This window comes from Protopterus annectens, chromosome 12.part0 (assembly GCF_019279795.1).
Source record: "Protopterus annectens isolate FY-2018-M chromosome 12.part0, PAN1.0, whole genome shotgun sequence".
NCBI classification, from domain to species: domain Eukaryota; kingdom Metazoa; phylum Chordata; order Ceratodontiformes; family Protopteridae; genus Protopterus; species Protopterus annectens.
The window spans coordinates 888,962-902,655 of record NC_056746.1 but is presented as its reverse complement, the minus strand read 5'-3'; positions in this window follow the sequence as shown (position 1 = coordinate 902,655).

The window sequence follows — 13,694 nt, the reverse complement described above, 5'->3', positions numbered from 1 at the left end:
TATGGCTGGAACCTGGGACGATGGCCTCTACTCCTGTGCCTTATGGACGTATGAACCTTCCTATATTCATAGTTTGTCAGCATTTATACTTGTCTATCCCCATACTCTTTTCTCCAGATGTATATTTCTGTAAGCACATAAGGATTTGTCCTCTGTGGCTACATACCCAGGTATGCTGTTGGTACAAGTGCACATACGTCACAGTTGATGACGGTGTATCTCTGTGTGTCCTAACACTGTGATACTGAGGACTACCACACATCCTTCACAACATTACATGCATATGTCCATTCTATTCTTCTCTTTGGCCTATGGGGGTGTTATAGGCAGGAAACATTACACAGAATCCCTGTATGTTCATAGGTTCATAGGTTCATAGAGTTCATACTTCTAGGCTACTATCTGCCCGAGGGGCATTTGCAAGCCCTAGCCCATAGTTTTGTGGCTTCACGCCACCCCTTGTAGTATAAGGGGGGGAACTATACCCACATTATTTGCTGTGCCTGTGCCTCTGTCGAGCATTGGTGACACTGAGGTAATCCCTGGGGTATATCTTGCGATCTCCCATCCATTGGATCAAGATTTCTCTTGAACAAGACCAGCCAGGTGCTCTGCCTCACATATACCGGGATTTTTATTCCCACAGCATTAGGGTATCTTTGGGTATGAATTCATCCCTCCAGCACGTCCTATTAATAGCCGATGTCGAGGGTTTTAAGTCTCCGCCCCTTGGGCTCTGATGGATCTAGATTTTTTTGAGGTGAAGCATATTTACATCAAATCTGGGTCTGACGTGGCCTTGTATGTTAGGCAAGGTCACCTCTGGAGCAGCGATAGCGACTGAATAGGACTGGAGTTCTTTCAGTCGGGCAGCATAGGACAGTATGTTCCTGAGACCCTTTTATCCTTTTGGTGAGAACTTTGTGGCCTCTCCAGCTGCTGCAAGTGTCGGGTCAGCCTACATTCCGAATGGGGCATTGTACTCAATCATTGCTCTGATGAGTGATGAGTATAGAGCAAAAGAGACTATGACCTCCTTGATCTAGATGAGAATCCCTTCATACATAAGGTGGGCAATGTAGAAGGTCTTTACTAAACTGCTTTAGCTACATGGGGTGTGACCGAATGACAGACTACATTATCAACCTGGGTCCCCAGGTCCCTGATAACTTCTCTTCTCCGTGCTCAGTGGATTGCCACCTATTTGGTAGCTAGGGTAACCTTGTTTTTCCCGAAGGGTATGACTATTCATGGCGTATTTTGGCATTTAACTTTAGGCCATGGCCTGGCACCAATTATCCATTTCTGTGGAGACCCTTCTGAAGGATATCTGTGTCAGATAAGTGTTTTCATTATGGCGCCAGTTTTATAGCAGTCATCTACGGTAACTTTGTCAGCCATAAACATCCTGTGTTTGCTTGTACTTTTGAAAAGTAGATGCCAAAACAAGAGTGGGCCCAGGACTGAGCCTCGTGGTACAAATTAATTTGTGACAGGCGAGTCTGAGTCATGGCTTAACCAGCAACTCTGACCCTGTGGGATCTCCGGTCACTCAGCCAGTTTGCAACCCATCTTGTGATGTATGGGTTAACATTTAAGTTTCTGATGAGTTTTTCAAATGATACCGAGTGGGGTATTGTATCGAAGAGCCTTCAGTGGGTGCCAGATCGAGAGGTAGGCTGCTTGTGGACTGCCTTTCCCTCATCAATGGCTTTTGGTGACTGTTGAAAAAAATCAACCAGAAGTTTAGTGCGGCATGATCTGCCTTTGACAAAGCCAAACTGGGATGGATCCAAAGTCTGCAAATTCCCTATGTCTTTGTTATGAGGTCCATTATGATCCTCTCCATGGCTTTTTGCAGATAAGGCTTGTCGCTAATGGGCAATAATTTCCAGGTCGGTGGAGGCACCACCTTTGAAGTGGGACACGCAGTTGCCAAAGTGCACCACTCCTGGTGCTGTATCCAGGTAAGACTATGATTAAACAGCTGTCCTAGCTGTGGGTTTTAATTCACCATTGAGTTAGGTAGAGCACACAGTGGCCAGACACCATCAGGTCCCATGGATGCTGTGTTTTGCTTTGGAGAGAGCAGTTCTACTTGCTGGCGTGCCTGGAGATATTTTGGGGCTGCAAGTCGCCCAATCAGATATCTCTCCTTTTGAGGGGGAAGTTTCGCACTGAACCTGTCAGCCAGCTGATATGTTGGCAATGTCTCGTGGGATCAGTAATCTTCACACACATCATTTTGAAACTAGTTCTGAGCATATCTTAAATTTCCTCCCAGGTTTCTAACATATTGCTAAAGAAGGCCTTGAAGTGATTGTTGTCTTTGAGTCTTTAGCTATTTTTTCCTCTCAAATTTTACTTTGGATGATTTTTATGAAGGAGCTCTTAGTTTTTACTTATAGCAGAGCTAAAGGGTGTGCCCACTCCTTGCTAAGTTTTTAACTCTATCTTGTAGTAACTTCACTCAGCCTTTTTGTTGTAGGAGTTTGTTTGCCTTGGCTGGGGTCAACCCAGACTGGACGCTTGCCTTTGGTACAAAAGAGTCTTTGTTTTGCTTGGGACTGCCTTATCCATGTGCGTCCTGCAGGTGCTGTTGAAGAAGGCATTTGTAAGTGATTCAGCAGCCTGACAGTACTGTTTTTCCTTGCCGCCTAGGGGCCCTTAGGAGACCACACTAGTCTTTGAAGTGTGAAGTCCTGCTCTTGAAGTTCTTTACCTGTGGTCTTTTTATTTCAGGTGGGGGTGGGATGCAGGGACCTCCAGCGAGATTAGTTTGTGATCTGATCTCACCAGTGAGGTATCTTCGGTCGGTGAACATTGTGCTCCACATGTTCGTGATGATGAGACTCAAGTATGTTTTCTCCTCTTGTGGGGATGGTGACTAGTTGTTCCATGGCATTTGGAGTTTTATGAATTCCAGGAACTTTGGGCTGGGGTGTTTGGTCTTGAGTGATGTTCCCAGTCTATATTAGGTAATTCAGTGATGTCACCTAGTATGATGGTGTTTGGTGATACATTTATCCTCTCTAGTGTTTTTCAGGAAGGCCATGTAGAGGTTCCTACAGAGTTTGTGAGGTGGCCTGTAACATGCTGTTACAATTTGCAGAGCCAGTCTTGCCTACTAGTTGAGTACCTGGATGGTCTCCGATGCATCGTGCGTTGCCACTACCCAGTCTTGAGGTGTGGGTGTCCTTGATGAACCACCGGATACCCCCTCCTTTCTTGGTATTGTCGATTTGGGGCCGGCGCATGATAAGAGGTAAAACCCTGATAGTGCTGGGGTGCTCTCAGGAGCCTTGAACCAGGTTTCTGTCACTGCACAGAACATCGATGTTCTCCATACTGAGAAGGGCCTCGAAAGTGCGTGCATTTGAAATTTAGACTTCTGGCATTGAGCAGCATTACCCTTAGTTTTTTCCTTTTTGTGACTTCTAGGGTGGTAGGTTTAGAATTTGAGCCTTGCCTAAAAAGGCACTATGGGGGTAGCAACAGATTTCTGCCAATATCCGGAATCCCAGGGTGACAGGTGCAATGATCACTTAGCAACAGTGTGGCTTGTCCAGCATGTCATCCCAGGCAGACAAACATTGGATCCCCTTTGAATGACACCAGAGTTTAAAGCCAATTGTTAATGATCATCCTATCTCTGTGTTAATGACATCATTCTTGGTGAAGGTAGGATACTGTCTCAAGGTCAAGGTCATACCTGACCTGGAGGCTCATAATCAGAGAGCTCCTCAATGTCTGTTCATGGTCAAGGAGGTACGTCTCAGGTCGTTTACACCAAAGTGGACAATGACTGGGGTAGCGCTGTACCCTACTGTTGAGAGACCTGAGTGCTGCGTTGTATTGTGATTCTAGCACCGACAGGCTTCTGTGACCCTTCTCCTTACTCAGTCTGGTGGGCGTCAGTGTGTCTGACTATGGGAGTCACCAATGACTAGTGTGTCTGGCATTGTGTTTGGCCTTCGGGCTGGCTGTTTTGACACTCTGACTGTAGGGTATATATGTGTGTTACAGGTGTTGTGTTCTGGGTGGTGTTGTTTGGGTGTCTGCTTTGTTGGCCTCTACTGTTTTGGTAGGTGCAGTCAAACATAGTATGTCTTTATCTGGTCTTGCCAGTCCCATGTTGAGAGTTCAGCCTCCAGTTTGGCCGAGGCTGCACTTCGCATGTATTTAGTGTTTTCGGTGGGAGGAGTGAGAGGGGTTGTTCAGGTACATGAGGCAATTGTAACATTGCCTCAATATTCCCAGGTTCACCAGCTGACAGGAGAGTGACACACTAGCAACTGATCCCCACATGCTAGAAGGACCAGACAAACAACTTTAAAAAGAGATTCTCGCATGCGGGTTACCTAGGAGTTCTACCACTTTTGGGGTGCTATCATAAGAGTGCCGTATCACACAAGTACCGTAGAGCAAGGCAGGCTCTAATGATAGAGAAAAGTCTACGTGAGTCAAGTAGAGATGATCTTTGTGCATGCTTCTGTTGGTGTCTGACCAGGCCCCGCTTTTGCAGTCAAAGGTGTTGGACGGTAGTAGTTTCTGTGTGTTTGCCAGTGCCTTTTATTGTCGTACATCTGTGGAGGTGTGGCTGGCACATGTTCCTCTTGCAGGGACACCCATCCTGGGGTTTGTGTCATGCATCTGCAATTGTACATGTGCCATATGTCCTGCAATACGCTATTCCCACAGTCGTAGTATGCCTTCATGCACTACTACTGCGTGTTACTGGCTGTTTGTATGTGGTACACATGGACATTGTGATGGTTGGCTTCTGACCTATTCCCCATGCAAGAACATACACATCTGGTTAATTCGTTGTTTAAATCAAACTGTGTAAATAATTTTGTACTCGCTTCGTCTTTTCAAAATGACAGTCCAGCGCACAGTCGTTGGTGGAAGCTGAGATTAATAACGTTTTTACTACTGTGCAGCAGGAGGCAAAAGAACTATGTAGTCCAAGTTGAGACATTTGTTTCATTCTATACATGTTACAGCTGTAGTTGGAGGGCATTAAAGTGTAATACACTATCATCTTTTGCACACATTAATGATGGTGGTCAGTCTGTGGGCATTTAAATCACTTTATAGTCCACAATGTTGTATTCTACAACGGTGCTAAGGTAATGCTTATTAAATGTTTTCCCATGAGGATAGCAAAACCCTATGCAGCCACATAGTCAATTAGAATGTACTTGATGGGAATTCTGCTCTGTCACGGTTCCTAACACTGTTCCAGAACCGGGTCGTCCGGTCGTCATCCATTTCCTACACTAGAGTTTCCTTTGTCTCTCTGGGCGGGCAGCTGTACTCTGTGTTACATAGAGCTCACAAGCCTATCCTCCTCAGGTGGAAGGATGAATAGATATACCTGTACATACATTTTATTGGCTTCTCTAACACAGGAGCAGATGACTAATGCTGAATGACATACACCTGCTGCACTGGTTACTGCCAGGGGTCAGGGGTTCAATCACACTGCAGCTACACTACAGGCAATTACAGCGCATGATAAGCTACTGCCATATTGTAAGATAGAATAATATGCATTTTGCATACACTTATTGCTTCTAAAGTTGCACGTCATAAGGATGTTTGCAAAATATGTATTTTTGCTAACATTCTCCCTCCTTTGATTGCTTTCTATTCTATCCAGAAACATATACACATTATTTCATTTCCCTAGCCTCTTCCTCTCTGGAACGTTTAACTAGGCAAGTAATTTGTTGTACATTTCCAAGAAGGATTGCATTTTGTGATGACAAATACCACTCACAGGTCAATACATAGTCTCGGGTAGCGATAATGGCCTCGACAGAGTCCCTGACTAATACCAGGCATGCAAAGTATCCCATAATGAACACATGCTCCCAATATGAGCAAAAAAAGAAATAACACAAATGGCAATCGCATGAGAGTGCCAGTATGACTGGAACCCCATCCACCAAATGGTTTGTGGAAATGGTTGCGTCAGTGGGTTTGGGCCTGTTCTGCCATGGATGACACTAACTGCTATTACCTCTAGGTGGGCGTTGATTCTGGTCTTTTTATGTGGTACTTGGATTGTTAGCGATCTTCTTTAATGAGCGGCGTACATCATTACCAATTCTTGCGGCAGGAGGCCCCCCGCAGGGCAGTCATGCGCCATTACATTTTGTGACACAATGTCTTTCATTGCATCCAGTTCATCAGTCCACAAGTTCAAGAGCGGAAAGTCACATCTCATCATTCCTCCGACGGGTTTTGACAACTTCCTCTGTTCCCTGATTGATTCCCTTTTACTCCACAAGCTGGAGTGTTCCAGCCCAGGTTATGACGCTGTCACTCAAGTCCATATGGATCGATATTCCTTTTATCTCTTTGCAGAAAACTGGAATGTCAGAACAGCTTCCATTTCACCCACACTGGATTAGTAGTAGGTTTCTCGGATCGTGTTCTACAGTTCCTTGAGAGCTATGTGTGTTAGGTAGTTCTGCTTGCACCCAGAAGGCAATTGTGCAAAGGTATGTCACCATGTGACTGAGCCAGATAACCCAAACAACAACTGCCGGACCAATTCTCAGGTAACCAATACTGATATGCTTTTTCCACAAACAACCTAACACTATTCTACTTTACTACTGACGCGGGTTACCTCTGCATCTAACATCTTCCTCTCTATAACAGAGGACTCTTTATACAATTCAGGATGTTTCCTGCACATCCTTCCACGTTGTTCTCATGGAAGCTTCAATAATAGATAATAGATGAGTTGTGCTACAAGTAGTACTGTGGATCTTTGGCTGTTATATGACATTTGTAAGACACAGTTATGTTACAAAATACTCCCACCAACTTGAACTGTATCATGTTTTATAACAACATACAATTACTTTTTGTGTAACAGGTAAGTACAGGTGCCACTTTGTCCTGTGGGATCTCCACAGAACCTGTGAATCAAAGTGTAAATCATTCACAAGTCTCAATCTATCTGAGAGGACACCAAGGATGGAGTCCCTCCATGTATGATGTAGGTATGGCAGTACAAACACAGCAATTTAAAATGTTCATAGTGTGTGTGCATGCAGCGTCATGCCTAGGTATTGTTGTTGAAGTGTGGAAGACACTCTGCCCGGCCCAGATTCATCACGTATCACTATTTGTATCCATGTAGTTATATGCAGTGAGGTCCTGTAAAATGTAAAGTAAAGCACAAACATGGTTAATAGGTGTATAATCATTATGACAGTAAACCAAATGTCTTTGGGGTTTTGCTTTGTATTGTTATACAGTCTGGCCTGGTGATTCAGGCTCTTATGGTATATCAGCTACAAGATGTTGATCAGACTTGATATCCTTATCGGTTTGAAACTGTTTGGCTTCTTAAGGTGAACCCAGTGACGACCTCTCAGCATTCTTTACTGCAGTTGGCGTTGCCAACAGTACCTGGTACTAACCTTCACACTTTCCACTTGCCAATTATCTTGTTTGGATAATATTGACATACACACAGCGATACTGGTGTGTCAGCTATCGTCCGGCTCACTCTGCTCTTTATCTGTAAAAGACTTTAACTGCAAAACCAGGTGTTATTGGTTAACAATCCTCTGGCATGTCACCTGCTAATGAGCCACTCCACCACCGGCTCTGCAGGCATGACCCAGCTTTCACTCTGGCACATGATATGCCATTCCACATACTACTGCCGGTGAGATTGCAACACTTTTACATTTTGGAACTGTTGTCATGCTCAGCAATGCTAGAGGTAGACAGCAAATGTGTAACTTTTCTGTCAGGTGTCACCCACCAACCTCCTGTACTTATTTCTCAGGATCCCATTGTACAGCTACCTTGCAGCAACTTCAGTCTGTACTGTACAGCAGTTCCTATACAATTTACATTCATGGAAATACAAAATAATCCCCCAGTGGTTATGCGTGATTGTCTGGTTTCACTAAATGTGTTCTATTGTCACTGTAGCTTCTTTACAGTATGCCCGATCTGGGATACTTGAATTTACTGGCACTTTGCCACTGCTGCTGCATCCGGATACATGGTTGAGAATGCTTCTACCCATTTTGATTATATGTGGCAATCACTAAACAGTATTTCTTCCCTTCACATTTATTCAGATGTATGAACTACATACAAATAATGCGGAGCAGTTATGGTGGTGTGGTAAACACACTCCCTTCAGTTTAAATGTCTGTGCATAGTATCTGCAAATGTTGACATATTTCTCATGATGTTTGTATGTGGTTCCTAATTCCATTATGTTAGGGTATTCTGTTAACAGATATACCACCCCCTGTGAGACATGTATCTCACCCTTGGCTCCACAAAGCGCATATCTGACTTCATTAGGCGTTAATATTGGCTTTCTCACTGTGGATATGTGCAGTCCGTGTTGAGTTGTCCTCGTCGCCTTCTGCATTAAACTTTTCTTAACTTCGTAGTTGATGCATTGTTTTGTAACATTTCTACATGTAAAATGTCTGAGTTGTCATTCCTCATTCAAACATACACTTTCCAACTGTGAGGCTAGCATTTTGCAGCTGCGCCAGGCTCATGCCTTGCAACGCCTACCTGTTATCCTGTTTTTTATCTATGACCTGCATTTACAATTAGCTGCCTGGTAGGTAACTGAATGGAATGGGGCGCTATCAGGATCAATTGCGCGCGATTAATCGGTTTACGGTGGATGTTATCATTCCCTGTTCTTCCACTGCTGCTCATAAACATGCACTGTACAGACGCTTGCGCAGCTATCGGGGACATATGTCCCACACATGCGGTTTTGCTACAGAGTACAAGCGCGTGTTAAAGCTATCTATTTTGCTGCTTGGGCAGACACGATATATGCCACCTGGGGTTTGAAGTCTATCTCATTATCAATAACTACTGCCACGCAGCCATACTTGATTCGTTCCCTGTAAGGAGCTCTGTCTACATGATCCGTGCATTACACGTGTATCACCTCTGCATCATCTAAGGGTGTAATCCCAGTGATATATCATGTGCAATGTGTAGTTATTCATCCATTTAAAACATAGGCAACTGTGTGGTGTGCTCACCATATATGATTGACTCAGTGGTATGAATCCAAACAAGACAAATGTCTAGCAGATTTGGAATACTATCTTCTGCAACAGAATGATACGCGCTTCCAGAACATTCTCTGATGGTGAGCCTTAATGCTTTTTGTTGAGGCCGGGGCCTGTACCTATGGAGGTGCTACAACAACTGCCTGTACACAATATGGCTTTGTGTACCACAGTGTCAACTACAATAGGTAATAGCTTTATGTGGCATTGCTTACTTCCATGCTGTTGCATCAAGACGGCGTCATATATCTACAATCTGCAATTGACAACATGTGTTATGATTGTCGGAGACCTAATACAGATGTTGGAAGCTATCGTAATTTTAGTCTGCAGAAAGTTGTTTCTGCTACTGTAATCAGTGTAGTGTGTTGTTGTGCTGCCATAGGTGTATTAAAGATTAAGGCAGACAATACAGCAGATTGAGAAGCATTGTTTGGTAACAAGCTTTTGACAAATGTTAGTCAGCACAGAAGGACTTCGTTTCCTTCTTGGTAGTTGGCTTGGGTGCTTGTGAAATTGCTACCTTCCTATCGTCATGTAATGTTCTACCCTACTTGGATACCACATATCCCGGGTACTTGACCTGTATTCTCTGTAGATTTACCAATTTTATGCTTGCTTACTTTATGTTTCTGTTCTGCTGAATATCTCCAGTGCCTTGTATCTTCCTTACATTTGCTGCTGGGTAGGAGCATAAGCAGAATATCATCCCATAAAGTAGAACAGCTGGCAGGTGTAGTAAACACGGAGATGTAGCTATGTCTGCTGTGGAATATCGTTGTACTTTCACAGTAGCCCTGTGATAGCCAGGTATGGCTGTCTGGCCACCACAGATAATGCAAAGCAATCACGGACTATCTGGATGTATAGGTATTTGCGAAGGCATAACCCATATGTACCACGGTAAGGTACTTCTGTGGCGTGTTCTTAGCATTCAATATTGTGTGTGGGTCTGGCACCATCAGTACCCTAGGTATTGACCATGATTTTACAGCTTGTCGTCCTGTATCAACCATTCCCCCTTTGTTTTCGATCAGAAGATACAGGGGTATTGCATGGTGAATAACGAATTACTTTGTAGATGAAATTCACTCTCTGTGACTTTAAAATCAGCATCTGGTGTCCACAGTCTATACACTCGAGGGGTTGAGTCCTGGCCTTCCCTGTCCTGCATGAGGGGTTCGGTACTTCTATTAATTGACACATTTCCTCACTCTGTTCTAGTGACTGTCTTCTTACCAGTGTCCCTAGGTATGTTCACGAGTTCGGGATGTGGTTTCGTAAGCTTCTCTTACATTTAGTGCGTTGTGATACCTCTGTTGCCACAGGATAACGTGGGGACTAGCTGCCCTCCGCTATGTATCCTGGATGTGTGGTATCGGAGTGAGTGGGGGCTGTCGCTACTACTGTGTGTCTTCTTTGTGTCGTATGATGCTTTTCGCATTTGCTAATTGCTCTGTTCCTTGAGTTCACTACCCTCAATCCACTATGTGCTTGGCGGATGCAATTATCGCTGTTTTGTCACCTGCACATCTTAGGGCTGCCACCTTTTCAAATGCACAATGTGGGACATTAGTGTTGAACGATGTACTTTGCCTGGAAAAAAAGAAAACATACTTGCAGCCAGTACATAGGACAGAACTTCACTTTTGCCAGGAGGCTGCAATTCTTGTAGCATTTCAGTTGCTTATTCTGTTATTATGATATTTTGTTGTTCCAGATACAATATTAGTGTTTTATGCTACCATTTGAAAAGATATCTGAGAAATCTTTGTCCTGAGATATCAAGACATTGCCATTTGTTAGGTTTGTTTGCAGGACTTTTAACTGGCCAAAGAGGACTGTCCTCACGGGGTGGGACAGGTGGTTACCCTAGAACATGTGCATCACATTTTCAGAATTACAATGTTTCAGTAACGATATTTTGTCTAATATACCATCAATGTCATATTTATTACCCATTTTGCTGAATATCTCACATTATGTGCTCTCTGCGATTGCATATACTTCACGTCACCCGTCGTCACGGATCACATGATCTGTTGTTTGTTCACTAATCTGTATCCTCTACGACTGTTCGTGCCTTCTCTCACCACATGGTATCTCCTTCTCTGTATCACTGTAATTATACCACAATGACTCTTTACTCTGCTCTGTGTTCTGACCTATGTTCAGGTTACTTACTATTTGGATTGGTCTTGACCGCTATCACAGCTATTAACAGAAACACAATGTAATTGGTCCTGATCTACAATAGAGACAAAGAGGGCAAACACTCCTTACCTGAGCCTCCTGTTTAAGGCTGCCGTTTTCTTCTTGGGATCAGTTTTCAGCTTTTCAGCCACAGATCAGACAGTGGACAACCTTTTTACACAACAATTCAGTCGAATCTTTTCATTCAGAAAAACCGACTGAGCAAATTCTCCCTCGCAGACTCTAACCACCCATACACTCGACCTGTAGCTTGCAAAGGGAATTCAGTTACAAGGATCACAATGTAAAATAGATTTATTAAAACCAGACTGTAGTTATCGGTGAAACACAAGTGATGAACAATAACACAGGAGGCTCGGGTTCACAACGTTTTATTGATGTGCACAGGCAAGCAGCCGTATACAGTCCAGAGGTGAGGCGTGACTCTATATACAGTAACAATTTCTTTATATAGTGTTTACAATCCCAGCTTTGCCACCTCACTGGCGTGGGCGGTCACAGGGCATTTCCATCACTATGGTCCGCAATAGTCTATACACTCGTGGGTGCTGGGGTCGTGTTTTAAAATGTTTCCCATGAGAATAACACAGCCTTGCAAGGCACCTGGTCAATTACAGTGTCCTTCACATGTGATTGTAGCTGTTTCAAGAGACCTAGCTGTTCGATACAGTAGTCAGTTAATAATTTCTGTCGTTGCTTTGTCTCTCTAGTGAGGTTGTACTCTTATCTTCGATAGAGCTCTGACCATCCTCCTCAGGAAGGGGTGATGTTATGCATGCCACATACATTTATTGTTCTGTAAACAGCAGATAATTAATGCTGAGAGACATAAGCCTGCTGTACTGGTTACACTGCCGGGTCCGGGAATTCATCACACTACAGCTTCTTCACAGTTACATGCAGGATCAGTTCTGCCCTTATGCGGTACAATTCAGCCATTATATATTTCGAGGTCTAAACTGGCACTTCATATGTGTTTCTATATATTTTTGAACAACATCCATCCGACCCTTATGCATTGTTTCCGTCCTTTACCTTGACGTGTGTATTTGGCCGTCCGGCCTTCTCTCCACATGTGATGTCCCTTCTCTCCTTCTTTGCCTGTAGCACCTGGCCAAGACATTCTCTTTGTTTGGAGCTGCGTGTTCCCATTATATGTGTCTTCGAGTTCTCTGCGCCTTCAATCATCGATCACGGTGGTTCAACAACCCGACTTGTCCACATGTGTGCCTGTTATGTTGCACCGTGTCATCTGAAACCTATTTGGTTTTGAATTTTTTGCCTTACTACATGCGGGATGTGCATTCTGCAGACATTCACATGCAGCCATTTCCATATCTGTACCTGAGGTGGGTTGGTGACATAGCAAGTCACGTGTTTGCCCGGCGTGGCACTGCCCACTGGGCTTGTCTTACCACATTTCAGGTATGCACATTGTGTATGGGTGTATAGCTGCACCACGGATGCTAGCAATTTGGAATTGCACAGGTGTATAGGTGGGACTTGTGCACCTGAGGCTGTGTGTGTCTGAATGCATAGGTTCCTGCTTCTGGATATTACCCATTGTCGCCATCAATTGTAGCCGACAGAGGCGTTGCTGGGTGTGGGATATGCTCTATGCACATGTTTGCCTGTGTTTAAGTATCTTGGTTCCTTCCTGTTGTTATGTCAACGCCTGGCTACCCGGCTATGTACTGTCCTACTGCTTCTTGACCATTATGGTTGGCACCTTTTCAATGACCATAATGGGACATGTTTTAATGAAGACGCCAGTTTTGGGACACATGCCACAATGAAGTGGGTTGACAGGACTTTACTTGTTGCCATAATATACGCTTATTCTGTTAGCATTTGGGTTTCTTATTCAGTTTCTTATGCCATGTATGTGTTTCATATACAAATTATATGTTTTATGCTACTATTACATGTATATTGCAGGAATATTTTTGGCAGGGAATCTCAGGTCATTTTCCATTTTTCGATTTTTGCAGGGACACAACTGTCCAATGAGGGACTGTCCATGGCACATTGGGACAGCTGGTAACCCTGGTGACCATGCCCATGTCGCTACTGGGGTTGCCACCTTTTCCAGTTGCCAAGGTGGGATATTTCCGGGACTCACATCTGATTTTACAGGCCGACACATACACGGTCACTATATAGCATAGAACTTCACTTGTTTGCCTAAATAAAAGCTTATTGTTGTGGCAGTTTGGTTGCTTATTCTGTTTCTTGTGACATTTAGGTATTTCAGTTACAGAAAAAATTAACCCAAAAATTCAAAGCCCCCCCAAACCAAAATTTTTTAAAACCCCAAAAATTAAATACGGGGGGTTTTCCATTATTGGGGGGGCCCCCCAACCAATTTTTGGGCCCCATTTTTGGGGC